The sequence below is a fragment of the Chlorocebus sabaeus genome, unplaced genomic scaffold (assembly GCF_047675955.1).
Source record: "Chlorocebus sabaeus isolate Y175 unplaced genomic scaffold, mChlSab1.0.hap1 unalloc_scaffold_114, whole genome shotgun sequence".
Taxonomy (NCBI): Eukaryota; Metazoa; Chordata; class Mammalia; order Primates; family Cercopithecidae; genus Chlorocebus; species Chlorocebus sabaeus.
In genome coordinates this window covers 5001-13263 of record NW_027326902.1, presented here as the reverse complement: position 1 = coordinate 13263, position 8263 = coordinate 5001, and the positions used below count along the sequence as shown (strand labels likewise).

General features: G+C 43.3%; 1 pseudogene; it reads left to right on the top strand.

Annotated features, from left to right (window-relative positions):
- The first annotated feature begins 642 nt into the window (after positions 1 to 642).
- Positions 643 to 1255, top strand: LOC140710976 (large ribosomal subunit protein uL23 pseudogene; annotated as a pseudogene).
- Positions 1256 to 8263: the final 7008 nt, after the last annotated feature.

Here is an 8263-nt window from a genome sequence, read left to right as displayed (position 1 = left end):
ACAGGCATGAGCCACTGCACCCAGCACATTTAAAATAATAATTGGAATTATGACTCATAACTCTATACTGACACATAGCATGGATAAGGAGGACATTGACAAATTTCCAGGAATTTTATATAATTTCTGAAAACATAACATTTTACCCATACAAATATAACACAGGGAAGGTTAGATATCTCTTTTTATTTGTATCTTTTGTAAGGTTTTCCTTATAAAAAATACATCCTACTTTACTTGTGAAACATGCCCTACTTTTCTTACATGCTTTCCATAGAGTTGTTTCTAGTTATTCTATTGCTTCTAGTAGTTTTATTTACACATATTGATTATAATTTTAATACTTAGTAATCATTTATTTTCCAGATAAAACTAACAAGTAAATAGTTATAAACTGTCATATATTAGCATTCCATAGTACGTTAGAAAATGTATGAGCATACCATCTCCCAACATCTACAGGGATGTGTTTCCTCATCGTACAATTTCTCATCGTGGTAGACAAAAACATGTTTATTAATGGTCTAAAATATCTTTAGTCTCTCTATAAAAATAAGAAGCGAAAAGTATATAAACTTGATTTATGTTCAATAATTAATGCTTTAGTATTGTATCTTATTTATAAATGGTCTAGATATTTAAAGCAAATCTGTTACTTAGCTTAACTTTAAGGTTAAAAATTACCAAAAAGTATTTTGGAAACTACTATTAAGCAGATTTACAGTAAACAAATTATTTTTGAAATAATGTTTTTTGCTTTTCACAAGATGGCACCGAAAGTGAAGAAGGAAGTTCCTGCCCCTCCTAAAGCCAAAGCCAAAGCCAAAGCCAAAGTTTTAAAGGCCAAGAAGGCAGTGTTGAAAGGTGTCCACAGCAACACACAGAAAAGAAGATCCACATGTCACTCACCTTGAGGTGGCCCAAGACACTGCGACTCCAAAGACAGCCCAAATATCCTCAGCAGATCACCCCCAGGAGAAACAAGCTTGACCACTATGCTATCATCAAGTTTCCGCTGACCACTGAATCGGCCTTGAAGAAGATAGAAGAAAACAACATGCTTGTGTTCATTGTGGATGTTAAAACCAACAAGCACCAGATCAAACAGGCTGTGAAGAAGCTCTGGGACATGGATGTGGCCACAGTCAACATCCTGATTCAACCTGATAAAGAGAAGAAGGCATATGTTCGACTGTCTCCTGATTATGATGTTGGATGCTCCTTTGGATGTTGCAACAAAATTGGGATCATCTAAACCGAGTTCAGCTGGCTAACTCTAAATATATGTGTATCTTTTCACCATAAAAAAGAAATAATGTTTTTCATAAGAATGACAACTTAATTAGAATGAAATGTATAAGCTTTAAGATTTTACATTTCTAGTAAGTATAATATTAGCTTATTTGAGTAGAACTCAAGCAGAATAGGAAATTATGTTTGTTTCATATTCAATAGTGGTAACTTTGAAGACATAGTTGTTTTATTACACCAAAAATATTATATTAACCTTATTTAACTAAGTTTTATCCAAATCGTGTTAACTTAAAAAACATTTGATCAGTTCCTATATTTCTAGGAGTTTGGTGAATATTTATTTATAAATGCTTATTTTTTTCCAAGCCAAGTTAGAATAGAGCACTTTTAAAGGATTTTATAAATGAATTTTGCAACGCTATCCTGAGTTAAGAAAATATCACATATACATAACACACATTAATAGATATACAAACACAAATAGAGATTTCATAGCTTTCATCCTGAAATTTCAGCCACGAATCAGGCATAAATATTCTGACGGTTAATTTTAGACATCTACTTGACTGGATTAAGAGACACACATAGCTGGTAAAACACAATTTCTGGGCATATGTGTGAGGGTGTTTCTGGAAGACACTGAGATAACCCTGACCCAATGTAGATGGGCACAGATGTGGTTTAGCTGTGTCTCCACTCAGATCTCATCTTGAATTGTAGTTCCTATAATTCCTACATGTCGTGGGAGGGACCCAGTTGGAGGTGATTGAATCATGGTTGTGGTTACTGCCATGCTGTTCTCATGATAGTGAGTGAGTTCTCATGATCTGATGTTTTTATAAGGAGCTTTTCCCGTTTGGCTCAGCACTTCTCCTTGTTGCTGCCATGTGAAGAAGGATGTCTTTGCTTCCCCTTCCACCATGATTGTGAGGCCCCTCCAGCCATGTGGAACTGTCAGCCCATTAAACCTCTTTGTTCTTTATAAATTGCTCAGACTCAGGTATTTCTTCATAGCAGTGTATAAATGGATGAATACAGGCACCATCCAATTGGTTGAGAACCCAGATAGAACAAAAAGGAAGAGGAAAGGGGAATTTTCTCCTTCTGAAATGGAAACACCCTTCTTCTCCTGCCCTTGACATCAGAACTTCAGGGTCTCAGGCCTTCAGCCTCAGAATGAGAGTTACACCATTGGCTTCCCTTATTCTGAGTCCTTTGGACCTGGACTGAGCCATGCTACGCTTTCCTGGTTCTCCAACTTGGAGACAGGCTATCTTGGAACTTCTCAGCCTTCATAATTATGTGAACCAATTCCCCTAATGAGTCTTCTCTCATCTGTCTATCTACATATATCACATTGATTCTGCCTTTCTGGAGAACCCTGACTAATGTGATTACAATAATACAAAATTCACTAGTTTATACAGAAGACTTGGATTTTGTCTTTGCCCCATTTTTTATTTGTATTATAACTGTGTTTCTGGAAAATGGAACAAGTTTTTACCTTCTTCATATGAGGGCTAAAGCTTTTTACTCGCTAATACTTTTGGAGATTTGTAAGATTTTCTTTTGTTTTGACATACAATCTTATGGAGGCTGAGAAATAATTTTTTTTCTGTTTTATTTTTCAGCCCCAGGTGTTTGCTTTTGCAGATTCTTGAGCATGTTGAGAGCCTCCAAGGCATGGAGCAGGGTGCCTAAAGTTTCGGTGATTATAGGGAGTTGAGAGACTCAAACGGGAAGGGAAAGGTCTAAAAGGAGGCAGTTTGGAAGATAAAAATTTTCTCAAAGGAGCCATTAAAGTTCTAAATAATTCTTATTCTTAGTAAAGTCATGCAAACAGGAAAGGAAGTAGACAGAATTAGTTCCATATTGTTGGAACATATAGTCAGCAGAGGTTTGAGAAGGGAGAATTTAGTCAACTGAGAAGTTCCCATGAAAGGAGCAAGATCAAGATCACAGAGACACCATGAGACAAAAAGCCAGGAATAACGTCCAACCCAAGAGGAGAACACAGAGGCCTCAAAACCAAAGCTAGGATGAGAAACTTGTAGCCCAAGAGTTACCTTCCAGACAAAGAAGCCTGAGATTCCAACCCAGCTTCAGAGTACTCACTCAAAATGTTACTGAAATTGTAGGCTTTTCAATGATTTAGCCATGCATGCAAAAGGCATTCCCTAAGGTGGTACAGAAGATAGAGCCTCCATATCCAAAGATAGCCAAGGAGAAAGAAAGACCCATGTTGGCAGAGCCAGTGGGCATAGGCAACAGAAACGGAGACAAGAATCCTAATGGGATGAGATCCTTTCAGATTTAGGCTTTTACAAACTCCTGAGAATTGGCAGGTTGACAGCCATAAATGGGGTACCAACTTTTCTAGTCATTGGATTACAAGTTCTTCAGCATCCAAAATGATTAACAAAATGACAATTTCTAGTGCTTTTGTGGGAGAGTATGGAAGGTCTTCTTGAACCTTTTAATGCTGTCAACAGAAGACTGATGACATTCATAAATTTGGAAAGGAGACATTTCTTTATTTTTATGTGTTTTTTTTGAGATGGAGTTCCACTCTTGTTGCCCAGGCTGGAGTGCAATGGTGTGATCTCGGCTCACTGCAACCTCCAACTTCTGGGTTCAAGTGATTCTCCTGCCTCAGCCTCCCAATTAGCTGGGATTACAGATGCCCACCACCAAGCCTGGCTAATTTTTTGTATTTTTAGTAGAGACAGGGTTTCATCATGTTGGCCAGGCTGGTCTCAAACCCCCGACCTCAGGTGATCCACCTACCTTGGCCTCCCAAAGTGCTGGGATTACAAGCATGAGCTGCCACACCCAGTGAGAGATTTATTTCCTACAAAGGGTTGCAGCCTGCAGGATTGTCCTTCTGACAGACTGGGAAGCATAGCCTCCATCCAGAAGCCAGAAACAGATGCTTCAAGGGAGATGTAAAGGAAATAGTAATTTATGCTGAGTGGAATTGGCAAAAACATATATTTAATAAACTCTAGGAGGAGTCATTAATATTTATGAAAGGAGAAATGCATACTTATGCAATTGAGTTTCTTGCTTCTTCATGGGTCCCATGAAAAAAAATGGCAGTGTTAGCACAATCCCAGGGTAGAGTTTTCAGCCTTCTGACATTAAAAGGTGAAGCAGGGGACATGAAAACTCGCTCTGTGCATCCTCTGTACACAGACCAGAACCTCTCTGTCATGGGTGGTCTCTTATTAGGCAAGAAAGGAGAGGTTGATATCAGTGGCAGTGCCTTTGAAAGGGCTGGTTTCTGTATAATCCTTAGGGAAGAAAGCCTCATCATGGTTAGCAAACGAGGGGGTATAATGAGGTGCATCTGACCCCCATCATCCCATCCTGGCCAAGCTGAGAACTCAGTTTTGAAAGTTACTGTGTGGTTCCCTCAGCCAAGAGTTGGTCTGTTCAGTCAGTTGGGAGCTTAGGATTTCATTTTCATTTATCAATGCTAATGGGAAAGAGTACAGTCTTCATGGCAGCTGAATTTGCAAGAAACTCCTTGGATGGAGTTAACGGTAGCTGTATTTTTCTGTGAGGTCTGCTTTAATTGGATAAAGTAAGTTCTGGTAAGATTTCTTCCTTTATCTTCAGTATCTCAAATGTGTTCATTTAAATAATCTTTATAAGAACTCTTGATGTCCGAGTGGATTCCCACACAGTCATCTACTATAAGACTTTCTGATCTTTTTTTCCTTTGGTCATTATGAATAGAGCTTCTGTAAATAATTGCATGGTAGCTTTTATTTAGAAATAACATCAAAGTAGTTGTCAAAATACTTACGAATGTGATTTTTGGATTGTAAGGTGAGACTGTTTAGCTTTGGGAAAAACTGCCCAACTTGTAATAGAGGAGGAAAAATAATTTTCTGTGTTTTTGGAATTCTTAGATGGGACCTTCTGTAACAAATGACAGATTAAAAAGAGAAAAACAGAAAAGTTTAAAAACATGTATATCTTATTCATAAGACTCTTTAGTGATTTAGTTATCTTTCTGTTCTTGGTGCTGAGAGAGAGAGGTAGCTTTTAAATGGGGATTTCCTTTACAGATGTACATTTTCCTTATACAAGGGTAACTTCTACTCTGTTTTCAGAACTTCCTTTGTTGGTATTTTTTTTTCAAAATAATCAGCTTGGAATAATTCTTAAGCCAAAGGGACATATTTCTGGGTGGTATATTCTGGTTTCCTACCATTATATTTTAGGGTGGCATATTTTGGTCTTATACACTGTGTTCCACCAGCAATGAAAAGAGTTCTTGTTTTTCCTCCAGCAATTTGTCATTTTTGAAAGAGTTTAGCAGTTCTAACAGATATAGACCAGCTGTGCTATCTCATTGTGGTTTTCAGTTATCTACTACGTTGAGCATCTTTTGGTATGTTTACTTGCCTTCTGTAGATCATCTTTGGTGAGGTGTTTGTTCAGATCTCTGTGCATTTTTAATTGGGCTGTTTAACTTATTGTTCAGTTTTAAGAATTCTGTATGTATTTTGAATACAAATTCTTTCTCAGATGTGTATTTTGCAAATATTTTTTTCCAATACGTGACTTGTCTTTTTGTTTCCTTACAAGGTATTTTCCAGAGTATTAACTTTAAATATTAAGAAATCCACATTGTCATTTCTTCTGTGTATATCAACCTTTTGTGCCATTTGTTAAAATTCATTACCAAACCCAAAGGCACATAGCTTTTCTTTTATAGTTTCTTCTAGAAATTGTATAATTTTGCATTTTTAGTGTAAGGATGATTTTGAGTGATTATTTGTGTAAGTTGTAAAGTTTTCATCTACATGCATATCATTTGCTATGGTTTCCAATTCATTGTTCCCTCACTATTTCTGGGATAGACACAGGATAGTGGGCTCTGTTAGAGTAGATAGACAGCTAGACATGAACAGGAGGTTGAGCTCCTGGAAAAGGGAAAGTCTGGGAAGGCTCACCTGGAGGGACCACCAAAAATTCACATATTAGTAGCATCTCTAATGCTGGAGTGGATGGGCACTTGTCAGTTGTGGGTAGGAGGGAGAAGATCTACCTATGCAGAAAGAAACACCCTAGAACTCCTCTTAAGATGCCCCAGTCATCATTCACTCTGCAGTAAAAATGTCACAATATTGGTAGCTACATGCTGATAAGGACAAAGGGGACATTCTTAAAAGAAACCTGGCACCATAAGTACAGATTAGGGCAGAGAAGGACATTCAAGAGATGGGCGCAGTAGGTACAAACGTGACCACTGTCAGCCTGCCTGGGATGGTGGGAAGGAGCCCGGTGTTAGAGTGGATTCTGATCGATGACCACACATGTGCGTCAACCAACAGTGTGGAGGTCCCACAAGCCTAAGTGGGGCAAGTTGGGGACCTAAGGCACTAGCAGGAAAACCAAAGAAAACAGAGGCAGACCTGAGACAGAGGCAGGAATGTGAAGAAGTCCAAAATAAAATTCCCTGCACAGGACTCTTAGGCTGCTTTCCTGCATGATCAGTCTACTCCTCCCTATTTTTCTACAATAAGCTCTTCACACTGTATTTTTTTTAATGAAGTTGTCTGCCATTTTCGTACTGCCTCTTGGTGAAAATCTTTCTTCCAAGTTGGAAAAGAACTGGGACATCAGCTCTCCCCAGTAATAGCTCCATTTCAGTTTGAATTTCCAGAACTGGTGGCACTTAATAACTGTCGCTCTGACTTGAAGTGCTGCAGGAGGCGGCCAGTAGGGGGCGCCAGCCGTCACACCTGGAGCAAGAGGGCCCTGCATAGCCCCCATCTGTCTGCAGGTGGTGTGCTGCCACCACACTGCCAGCAAGAGGGCCCGGCAGTGTCCCCAGCATCCAGCAGGAGGCATATGACGACTACACTGTGAGCAAGAGGATCCTGCATTGTCCTTAGCTGCCAGCAGGTGGCGAACGGGCACCACACCACGAGCAAGAGGAGCCTGTAGTGTCCTGGTGGGCAGCAGGGAGCGTCCTGCCACTCCACTGTGAGCAAGAGGATCCTGTAGTGCCCCCAGCGGCCAGAAGGGGGCGTGCACCCAGTACAAGGCAAGCAAGAGGGCCCAGCAGTGTCCTCAGCTGCCAGCGGGGGAGCCAGCCGCCACTTCACTTGGAGCAAGAGGGCCGGGCAGTGTCCCCAGCTGCCAGCATCGGGAGTGCTGCTACTACACTGTGACCCAGCGAGCCCTGCAACGTCCCCAACTGCCAGCAGGCGGCGTGCCGTCACTATACTGCGAGCAAGACGGCCCTGCAGTGCCCCGGCGCTAGCAGGGGGCGCTGGCCACCACTGTAAGAAAGAGGGCCCTGCAGTTGCTGTAGTCGCCAGTAGGGGGCGAACTGGCACAGCACCGTGAGCAAGAGGGCCCTGTAGCGCGCAGCTGCAAGCAAGGGGCACCCAAGCCCGGCGTTTCCGATTACTGAAGTTCCGCTCGTCTCTGCGCCGTTCCTCCGGCGTGCGTCTCTGCGCCTGCGCCGCGACACCCCCCAACGACGCGCAGGCAGGCGATTCTGCGCCTGCGCCGGCCTGCGCCGCGCCGGCGCGCGACTCTGGGCCTGCGCCCCGCCGGCGCGCGACTCTGGGCCTGCGCCGCGCTGGCCTGCGACTCAGCGCCTGCGCCGGTCTGCACCGCCCCGGCGCGACTCTGCGACTGCGCCGCCTCGGTCACGACTCTGCGCCTGCGCCGCGACAGCCTGCGACTCTGCGCCTGCGCCGCCTCGGTAACGACTCTGCGCCTGCGCTACGCCGGCGCGCGACTCTGCGCCTGCGTTGAATCGGCCTGCGACTCTGCGCCTGCGCCTGCGCCGGCCTGCGCCGGGCCGGCATGTGACTCTGTACCTGCGCCGCCCGGGCACGCGACTCTGCGCCTGCGCTGGCCTGCGACTCTCCGCCCCCGCCTGTCTGCGCGGCGCCGGCGCGCGGCTCTGCGCCTCCGCCAGTCTGCGCCGCGCCGGCGCGTGACTCTGGGCCTGTGCCGCGCCGGCCTGGGACTCTGC